This window comes from Poromitra crassiceps, assembly GCF_964638095.1.
Source record: "Poromitra crassiceps genome assembly, chromosome: 11".
NCBI classification, from domain to species: domain Eukaryota; kingdom Metazoa; phylum Chordata; class Actinopteri; order Beryciformes; family Melamphaidae; genus Poromitra; species Poromitra crassiceps.
Genome location: NC_139643.1, coordinates 3,399,968 through 3,411,624, shown reverse-complemented (window position 1 = coordinate 3,411,624; position 11,657 = coordinate 3,399,968).

Here is an 11,657-nt window from a genome sequence, read left to right as displayed (position 1 = left end):
TAAAACGCCGAGTTTAATTGTATGTTTAATAAGGAATATGCTATTTGCACCTATATGTCAAATACGCCGAATTTATGTATATAAAAGTATGCACAGGACATGTGCACCTATGTGCAGTGAATATGCCACTGTCTCTGACTTGTCTTATCACTATACTGCCTTATTGCTTGTTGTGTCTCTTGTTGTTTTTGCACTCATATGCCCTACATTTGTACTATGTTGTAAACGGAGTCCACAGCACAAGAATTTCACACGTGATACTTGTACCATGGAGTGACAATAAAAATCTTGAATCTTGAATCTTGATACATCATGGATACATCAGTAATATTCAGACTTGATTCAAAGGTGAGTCCAGACTTCAAATACCGGCCTTGTTTGTGTGTGTGTGTGTGTGTGTGTGTGTGTGTGTGTGTGTGTGTGTGTGTGTGTGTGTGTCTTGAGTGTCTTTAGCGGTGTGCTGCCAGGCTAAATTAACTGGTTTGATGTGAGATAATTGGAATGCGTGTTTAAATGCCACCTTATCACCCCACACATGGCGAGCGCTGCTCTCTGATCAGCTGATAATGTCAGGCCCACACACTACAAGCTCATAAAAGGTTGATTGAAGTGAGACTGGAGCTCGTCTCTGATTGGCCCATGCACTACAAGCTAATAAAAGGTTGATTGAAGTGAGACTGGAGCTCATCTCTGATTGGATAAACTGAGAACTGAAGTGTGATGTCATTCTGTTGGCCGTTCGGTGTATAGTCCAAAATTCCTCAGAGGAATTGCATTTAGAAAAATCTGACATTTCAGTATTTTCAACAGGTATTTTTGCATTATGTTAAGTTTACAATGTGAATTCAAATTAACTCCTCATCAAGGGAAAATGACGTAGCCTAAATCAAATGTATGAATTTGTCCTCATGGGCTTCCGTACTTTGTGATGCTAGTTGGCTGCGTTCTGAATAGTTCACTTGTTTTCTCACTCTCTATATTACCAGGGGGGATTTTCCAACCTTTTTTGATTTTGACATCACAAAACTCTATCATGACCCCAGACATTCAAAACACAGACCACTTTTTTTGCTAAAGTTGATTAACAACTTGCAAACAAACATCCAATTTAGACCACATTTAGGCTATTTCATGCATTTCTATGTTTTTATCTTTTAATTTTTATTATTTTATTATTACTTTTACCTCTGTAGCACTTTGGGTTTTGGTCAAAATGAAAAGTGCAATATAAATTCAATTTATTATTATTATTATTATTATTATATTATTATATGTGGACGACAGGCAGGCAGAGGCAGAACAGCCAGGATGAGCAACAGACTAGTGCACATAGTGAGGATTTTATTTCCCCAGGTCAGGATATGTAGCCTACCGGTGAGCTTATAAGGCTGCCAATTAATGCTGAACAAATGACTCAAATTAAACAATGAACAATGAAAATGTAAAAAGTGAAGTAGGCTATAAATCTCTCTATCTCTGGTTAACACAGACCTCTCTAATAGGCCTACTATAGCTCAGTTCCTGCAGCATGTCGCTAAACAGGCCACCTCCCTATAAGAAAGACATGTCTATTAATAAGGGGGTGTGGTCGTGTGAATCATAGATCCAATGTTAAAGCCTCTGGAAACCAAAAATAAATGTGTTTGGCGTTTGTCACACCACAGCAAAATGTGTTTAATGTGTTTATTAACCACTCAGCCAAATTTGAACGATTAAAAATGTTGCCAACTATATAAAATGAGTAGCTGATATTCAACTCTATACACTCATTTCCATCTTCAAGTCTGAGACTGCGCTCTGTTTAAGTTATTTCTATGAGGGCATCCCCCAGGGGAATTCCAACCAATCACCAAGTCCAACATATATCGGCCTGAATCTTACAGTTACTCCACTCGGGCAAACGTTAAAAATAGCAAAAATAACAAAATCTTCCCTTTGAATAATGCACTCCAAGCAGTGTGGCCTTTGCATTTCAAAGTAATTGGTACTTGTCATGAATTTAAAGGAGAATTATTTTAATTGATGCAGTACTGACGAAGATCACTTCAGTTGGCAGCCGCTTGACAATCAAGTCTTGACAACCAAGCGTGACAATGGATTAGTCTGACTCTGCTCTCCACTGCTCTGCTGTTGACTGTTCTGCTCTCCACTGCTCTGCTGTGGACTGTTCTGCTCTCCACTGCTCTGCTCTGTTCTCCACTGCAGCGACACAACTGTCCAGGCACTTGTCTTCTCCCACCTGGACTACTGCAACATTCTTCTGGCTGGGCTACCTGCCTCTGCCATCCGACCTCTACAGCTCATTCAGAACGCACCAGCCACCCGTCTGGTGTTCAACCAACCTTAATTATCTCATGTCATTTCCCTCTTCCGTAACCTTCACAGGCTTCCCATCTTGGCATGCATCAAATTCAAGACGCTGGTACTGGCCTACAGGGCGGTCCACATGACAGCTCCTCCGTATCTCCACCCTTGCAGATCGCCTCTCATCCCGATTGCGACTACTCTCGTCCCGGCACCACAATGGTGGAACAAACTCCCCCCTTCTGTTAGGACGGCCCAATCACTGACCATCTATCGGCGGAGACTAAAAACACCTTTTCAGGCTACATCCTGGGCCCTTTTTTTACTAACATCTTCCTCCCTCTTCTAATGCCCCAAAACAATCCAATTAATGTCACTTATTCCTTCTCAAACTACTTTATACAAGTGCTACTCTATTCCTTCAAAAAGTTAGCTGTCATAGACTGTGTTGCATAGTTGATTTCTCTATACTGTTGACAAAATGTGAGTAAGTTGCTTTGGATAAAAGCATCTGCTAAATGACGTAATGTAATGCTCTGCTCTCGACTGCTCTGCTTTCCACTGCTCTACTCTCCACTGCATTGCAAGACATTTTTTAAGGGGAACCCTCTTGCCGTTCAACATTGACTCTGGGAACTCCATTCCCAGATCCCCCCCCCCCCCCCCCCCCCCCCCCACCATTTCCTTCGTCCATGTCACAATTGTGTCTTATATTAGCCCAGAAAGCCTGTCTGTTATTAGTATCTCCTCTTCATAAAACAATATCATTTATGAATAAGCACCTTTTTTGTCTCAGAGGTTTATTTGATAAATAACAGTTGCTTTAATACATGATGCTATTTGCTCAGACATAAATCAAATACACAAGCAGATAGTGTGCATGTTGTCCCCCACATGGGTCAATCAGTGCTTGGTCAGTCAGTGATTGGTCAGTTAGTGATTGGTCAATCAGTGATTCGGTCAGTTAGTGATTGGTCAATCAGTGCTTGCTGAGTGGACTTGAAATAGTGAAATTGTAGCAATGAAAGGACAGATTGACACAATATTTATGTTGCCTACTCTCCTCACAATTAGACTTACAAATGATATCTTGAAATGTGTTAACTATAACTGGCCTTGTTTTACTCAATTACAGTAGCCTACAAACTATAAGAACCACAATAAATACAATCCATACATTACACAATGTACACAATGCAATGTATAATACAATATACAATATAACATACAACACCATGGAGTGTGAGTGTTATGAATAAGGTTACAGGTTTGCCCAACAATTCTCCATTGACTCTCATTTGAACACATCAACCCAGTCTGTCTGTGTGTAGTCTCGCTGGCCAGCCTCCCCTCCCTACCATGAGAGGAATCTGGCGCCGCAGGTTTCCATAGTGGGATTGCGATGGGCGGCGCTTAGCGGCAGTGCCCTTGGAAAATAGTTTCCAACAATCCAACTTACTGTTTTCAGCCTCAGCGTGTAGCAACGAGCTAGTGTGTAGGTTTCTGCCGTTAGCTTGCTAGCTAGTTAGCGTTGTTGTTTTCACTGCGGCAGCAGGGCACTATTTACAGTGACACACAGGGAGGAGGGAGCGGAAGCCGCTCTGATTGACATGGTCGGAGCCAATGACAGAGCTTGTAATAAGCCGGGAGTGGACATCTGGCAGCGACTGTAACAGTCGCTCCAATGGGAGAGCAGAGTAGAGCAGGGGAGGGTTTATCCCAGTTATGGAGACCTGTGGCACCAGACTCCTCTCACGGTAGGGAGGGGAGTCTGGCCAGCGAGACTAGTCTGTGTGTAGCCAGCGTGTGTACTATAACTTCAACTGTATTGCTTGGCAACTGAGTCCCCATTCATTGATAAATGCTGCCGCCTAGTGGCACAAAGACAACATTACAGTGTGACTAACAAACTAGAAACCGAAGAAACTAGAAACTAAAAATAGTTTTCAGATGTATCCCATAAACAAGAAATGCCCCAGTCACAGAGTTTCCTGGCAGATGGAAGTTTGACTTTACAAAATTTCTGAAAATCGAACCTTCTGTCCACCCAGGCCATCCTCACAAGGGGGTTAAAACGATCGATGCTTACGAATGCAACATCTTGCGGACATGTGGGTGTTCACACTGGGGCAATTTTCTCAAAATTCGCGTGACGAGATTACAAAGTCAATGCAAACGTTCTAGTAGATGTGATTTCTGTCTGGGCGGTGTGAATGAGGCTGACGCGAATTACATGATTTTCGCCTCACTGACCCGTTTGCTCAAGTCGCAATTTCTCAACTTTGGCAAATAATTTGATTGAAAAATGCTTCCACCAAATAAAAGAAAACACATCACCTAATGTAATATATATAATATATGGGGGGGGTACGGTGGGGCAGTGGTAAGCGCTGTCGCCTCACAGCTCGAAGGTCCTAGGTTCGATTCCCACCTGGGACGCTGTGAGCACCGAAGGAGTGCGTGCCCGTCAGCATGTCCTCGAGTGCCCACCGTCCGGGTGGGGTCGCCAAAAGGGCTCTTCTGTGTGGAGTTTGCATGTTCTCCCCATGCCCCCTGGGAGTTTCCTTCATATATGAACCCCTCACCAAAACATGCAATATCCTGGTTGCTAATGTGGTTCCTCCTCTGGTCGTTAAGGGCGAACAGTTCAGAGGGAGGGGAACTGGTTGGAATAGCGTGAACCTCCCACGTGCTATGTCCTACCGGTGAAGCTTCCTCTGTCAGGTGAAAAGAAGCGGCTGGCTAACTGCCCATGTCTCGGAGGAAGCATGGATTCAGTTTCGGGTCTCCCCAGATCGGCAGAGGGTGGAGTAACAACCAGGATAAATAAATTAAACTAGCACTAATGGGGGATAAAAATGGGATAAAAAATCAGGAAAAAAATTATATATTTTTTTTATATAATATAATATAATATAATATAATATAATAAATCACCTAATAGGGCGGACCTGCCCCATTCGGTCATGTACTTTGCTAATCCAGCTCTATTTTGGACCAAACAGGGGCCTAAGTTGGAGACCAATAAGGAAAACAAATGCGCACAATTACATAAAAAAACATCAGTCAACATCACCTAATGTGTTTTCTTTATTCTGGTGGAAGCATTTTTCACTTAAATCTGAATTATCAAACTTAAATTAACTATTTAGCTTTATGTGTTAACGTAGACGTCTTCATGGGTCATCCTGTTCCCATAGGCTACTGCAGGTCCTGGTCCTGTTTATCATGATGTGAGATACTGTGTGGATCTGAGAAGACCCGTGATCAGCGTTGATCACCAGAGAAACACATGTTAGCACTGTATGTTGGCAATAGCGGTTACATTAAAGGGTCATGTAGTATAGTGACATGAGAACATTATAATTGTGGCATGAATATTTTCAAAAGTGGTACAATTTGGACTTGTTAATGTTAGATGACATTAAACGCTATACGGGCCAGTTTGAGGGTGATTTACGGAGTTTCCTGTGAAGCACGGATGCTTTACTTGGTGCGTAACAGGCAAGCTTCTTTTGGCAGCGGGTGGTGTCAAACAATACTTACTGTTTTCTTTCTGAAACGGCCGCATTGAAATCTCGCGCATCCGGCTCCTCCTCTCCTCATTTTCCCAACATTCACTGGGGTTTCCAAAATATCCAAATAGTACAAAAACAAAACAATAAAACAAAACTTGATTTTCCCCTTTGGTTTTTAAAACAGAAAAACCTAATTTTCTTTCTTCCATTTTTCCATTTTGGTTTCAAAACAGATAAATTGTTTTTTCTGATTTGGTTTTTAAACGGAAAAACCAATGAACACAACATCATGGATTAATTTAAAGATATAGCTATACCAACACGGTGGAACAACCTATTTGTTGTTTGTGTTGTGCTTGTTTTATGTAGCCTGCTGTGTTTGATAAACCCAATCTACTACTACACCAATCTCCACACCATTAAATTGTATGTATAAGAATGAGTTTTCTACCTGCAAGTTATTGTAAACAAACATTGTGATTGGGCCAGACACGGGCCAGATGTGTGTGTGTGTGTGTGTTTGTGTGTGTGTGTGTGTGTGTGTGTGTGTGTGTGTGTGTGTTCAGTAACAGCGCAGGAAGAAGGTGTTGCAGGCGGTTCCTCTCAGACAATCGCACAGCCGGCCGATCCGAGGACCGTGTTTCATAGCACATCGCTCGCACCACATCACACTGAGAGGGAGGGGAGAGAGGTGAGAGAGAGAAAGGGGGAGAGGTGAGAGGTGGGGGAGAGAGAGGGAGGGAGAGGTGAGAGGGGGGAGAGAGAGAGGGAGGGAGAGGTGAGAGGGAGGGAGAGTTGAGAGGGATGGAGGGTGAGGTGAAGAGAGAGAGAGGGGAGAGGGAGGGAGAGGTGAGGGGGGAGAGGGAGAGGTGAGGGGGGAGAGAGGGAGGGAGGGAGAGGTGAGAGAGGTGAGAAGGGGGGAGGGAGGGAGGGAGACGTGAGAGGGGGGAGAGAGAGAGGGGGGGAGAGAGAGGGAGGGAGAGGTGAGAGGGGGGGAGAGAGAGATGGAGGGAGGGTGAGGGGGGAGAGAGAAAGAGGGAGATGTGGGGGGGAGAGAGAGGGAGGGAGGGAGAGGTGAGGGGGAAGAGAGAGAGGGGAGAGAGGGAGGTAAAAGTGCATTTCTGTCAGTGGAACAGCGATCATGAAGGCAGTGTGGATTATACCGGACATGTATTGGAAATATTTGGTAAGTCTGCTTGTTGCACAACACTCAGTACATTTACATGCAGTTTAGTCGAGCTATAGTTATAGCTTGATTAGGCTATTTACTCTGACTATACTGTCCTTGTCCCAGTTTATATGCACGGGTGGGAAATCGATTTTTTTATGGAATCATGGTGCCTGCGCTATGATAGGTGGCGATATGCACTCTTTCCCCCGCAGGCTCCACCAATTCCAACAACTGGTGGCAGCAAGTCTCTTAATAATGCAGCTATTTAATTAAAAAAATATGCTATAATTATCCAAACGTTTCCCTCAAAACGATGACTTCTGGCCCATATAATAGTGTGGCAGTGTGTTTATGTTGAGAGACGCTGCGCCCTGTGTTTAGTGATAGGACATTGTTTTGCTGTGTCCTGTGTTTATGTGGTCGAGCGAGGTTGTGTTTATGTGGAGAGAGAGAGCGCCGATAAACCGTTCAAATGCAAGGATGGTCATTGTAACACAAAGCTGCCCCTTGTGAGCTCAATACAGTTGAAACTAAGATATTCCATAAAAAAAAATCTAGACACAGATTTAGCTACTACATGTTAATGTAGTAACTACATTAACATTTAGCTTTAGCTAATCGCTCCCTGGCTGCTAACATAACAGTTTTACACGTTGTTCGACATCCGGGTCAAAGCACGTTAGCGCATGCCATGCGCTGATCGCCTCGTCCAGTTCCAGTCCGACTGGCCTGTATACAGTACATGCATGAGTAAATCGACACCCAATCGCATTATATCTGGATGTGTTAGTCGGACTTTTATCACTTTGATTTCAGTCGAGCTAACATGTTTACATACATTTCAAAAGTCCGGTTTTAGGCGGACTAACGCAATAATTCAAATTTTTTAAGTGCATGTAAACGTACTGACTGTGTTGTTGACCAGCTGACCAGCTGGTTACTGAGCCAACGTTAATAGCTGCTGCTGCTAAGTGCTACTGCTAACGTTACAGGTGATGAGTCTCAGCCAGAGACGGCTAATTATTCAGCTCCTCCAGCCAAAAAACATTAAATCAATCAGATGGATCAGTGATGAAATGATAAGTTCAGTCAAAAAGAAACAAACGGAAACTAACCGTCGGTTTGGAAAAGCTGTTGCCACATAAAAAAAAAATCTCTTTACAAATTGCTTTATGAAAAGATGTAGCCTAAAAACAACAAATATAATCTATAATTTTAAAATGTGATATTTCTTTCTTTTATACTGCCCTTTAAATAAATAAATAAATAATTTAAGTAAGTCAGAATGCACGCAGTAGTAAGTAAATAAGTAAGAGTGAGCATGCATTACATTTAGTAAATGATTGGATGAGACACAAAGTGCAAATCCTGCGATGTCTCCACAAAAACGGCAAAACAGGTTCCTCAACTTGCAATTTTTGCCAGTTCCCGCAATTTTACCACAAATAAGGGCAATTTGGCGCATCCCGGTGGCTCACCTAGTAGAGCGCATAACACAAAGGCTTATTCATGGGTTCGATTCCTTGATAGAGCTGAGATGGTGTGCAAGCATGTTGCATGCTTATTGGCTCAATGACGCTTCCCCCCCTCTAACGTGACAGCGAATCACCAGCCTTTATAGAGCATGGTGCCAGCATGTTGCATGCTTATAGGCTCAACAATGACGTTTTTTTTGTATCGAAAATTGGTATCGATTGACAAGGCAGGTTTCGATACCTCTTAGTATCGATGCTTTCATTTCGGTGCAAAGAAAGTATCAAAATTCGATACCAAGCCCTAATCAAATAAAGGAAAAAACAAACAAAAATAAACTAAAAAAGAATTGCAAATTGCATTGAATTTTTTTGAGAAAATCACGCATTTTTGATCGCAACAATCACACAAAAAAATTGGAATGCGAAATCCTGGAGGAAGTGAAAGTGAATGGATGGTTAGTTGTGGATAATCTGGTGTCTCACCCGGGGGATGACGCTGGCTTTCTTCTCCACTGACAGCCCCCTGCTGTCTGCCTCCTGCAACAGCTGCTGCCAAGCTTCAGCCTGCACACGCACACAACACCAACATATTCTCATGAAATAGTCGTATGATATCTTCGAAAACAGTTTTCCTTTCGTGCATAAGGCTGAGTTCACACAGGATCAGGCACTCGCATTGGCCCCCCCGTGCTCCATTCATAGTCAATGGGGGGGGGGGGGGGGGGGGGGGGGGGGTCAGGGCCAGGCCAGGGGTCTGCGTGAAAAACACGCAGAGGTTGTAGGTGAGAGAGCTCGGGGCGATCCAACTTTTGGGGGATGCAGCCCTTCACTCCGCTTCTCTTCTCTCTCAGAAAATCGTGGCTGTGTATCTGTTCTCTTCTCAATCAAAATCTTCTGGTTAGTTTGTCAATGAAAGCTGCCTGCCTCAGCACTCGTCTTTTCCTGGTTCACTCGCACACATGCTTGTTTTGAAGGGGAGAAGGCAGAAAGGGGGGGTGAAGTGAGATCGTCCACCCCGACGGACTACAGCCGGACTACTATACGTCTGGACGGATTGTGTCTGAATTCGGCCTAATCCTAAGAATGTCCGACGTGTTCAGTCAGAGCTGCCAAGTCTCACCCATTGAGAGTGAGAGTCACGCAATTTAACCTCTTCACACGCGCACACGCCACACTTGCTATTTCACACGCTCATAAATGTTTCCCTCTCACTTCTTATATTTCCATAACTCGCTGCTTGCGGCTTGCCGTAGTTCGAGTCTGTCACAGGGTGAGCCCGCCCTATTCTGCCTCTGATTGGCTGACCGATATTCTTACCCTAACTTTAACCAATCATCAGTCCCCCCTGCCTACATCTAACCAGAGCCGTATCGAGGATGTTGCGTATCGGATAGCGTCTTCACTTCACGTGAAGGCTCAGGTAGGAGCTGGCGTTATATCCGTGAAAATGGCAGTGTTTGATGGGAAATGCGTGACGTTCGCCGGGCGCTAATGTGCTCAGTATGAGCGAGAAGCGCCCGGCTAGCGGGGTAAGTGAACAGCGTGGCACATTGCTGCTGTGGGTTTAACATCAAACAACCGTGACAAGCAGTGTTCATTAAAATCATCACGCATGTGTGAGCTAATTGATACTTACTATGAGCTAAGGGGATTTACATTAACTGCACACTTGGATTTTTGTCTGTTTGAAAGATGTCAGGAAGAAGAAGCAGCAGAGAGATCTGCTGTCATTCTGGGCAGTGAAGGGTCAACCACCCCCTGCCAAACTTGCCAGGTCAGAGGAAACAGTGGAGGATCTGACAGAAAATGACAGAGCGGAGGAAAATGAGACTCCAGAAGACACAGAGGATGAAATAGTGGAAGAGACAGAGAATGAGACTGCAGGGGAGACAGGAGATGAGGGAGTAGAAGAGAGTAAAGACAGAGAGAGAGCACGAGGAGGCTGACAGTGCAGGGAGAGCAGCTGGCATGGGGGTGAAGACTGAATAATTACATCACAACAGTAATCCTAATGTTAATTTAAATTGAGATATCCCCCTAAATCTACCCTAAAAAAGGGCCAAATTTCTTTTTGGCCAGCTGGCTGGCAAATCTCACTCCTAACTGTGGCTGAAACTTGGCAGCCCTGTGTTCAGTGTGGAGGCTTGCTGCGCGGCACCGGGTTTCCTGGCTATGTTTAGGCGACTTGGTTAAGGTTAAAAGCGTGTATTACGTTTTCATTAGCGTTAATACACTAAGGAAGGTATGTGACCATAATTCATTTCGATGTCCGCTATCAAGAGCAATTCAGTTGGTTAATGACATCGCTGGGCTGCGCGCCGTGCAGTGTTTGTGGTGTGGGAGATTCGAGCTGTCAAAAGAAGACAAAAGACTTGCCCCTGGCCAATCCCGGCGCTTGACTGCTGCGTATAGGCGGGCACAGGGCGTGGTTTTGCCAGAACCGCGGTGGGTTTCGTAATAACGCTACTCACACACACACAAATGCATGACAGACATGAGTTGACCAACCACGAACCTCCTTATTTGCATGACGCAACTCAAGGGATGGTACATTATACACGATGCAGAAATCTCTCCAGACTATAGGATGATAATCAACAAGAGAATAGACAGTGTTGGATCTAGTATTTATTTATTTGTTTGTTTATTAACACCTTGAGTGCCATGGACGAGATATCTCGTCTTACATAATCCAACCGTTGAGTGCCAAAGACGAGATATCTCGTCTTACATAAACATTTTTTTTTTTTGACGGTGGGACATCAATCAACCCCTTTTACGTCTTCTATATCAATATTGGAGGAAGAGAATGTGTATAATCTATTTTACCGACCACTAAGTGGCGACAGTTCTCTCCAGACAGAGAGAAAGCCACAGCCACGGGTCCGCTGGAGAAAGCCAGTATAATTTTCAAGGAAATAGCTGGGCGAAAACTCTTTCGATTTCACACACACACACACACACACACACACACACACACACACACACACACACGCGCGCGCGCGCGCGCACACACACACACACTCGAGTACCTTTGCGCATAAATAAGACCAGAATCGCAAAAGCTTCTTCAAAGCTCTCAGCCGACACCTCAAGAAACGAACGAGCCAGTTTTACAGTCCAGACTGCCCGAGAGCGGCCGCGGAGCCTCCTCCCTCCGCAGCACAGACGGAGGGAGGAGTTTGGAGA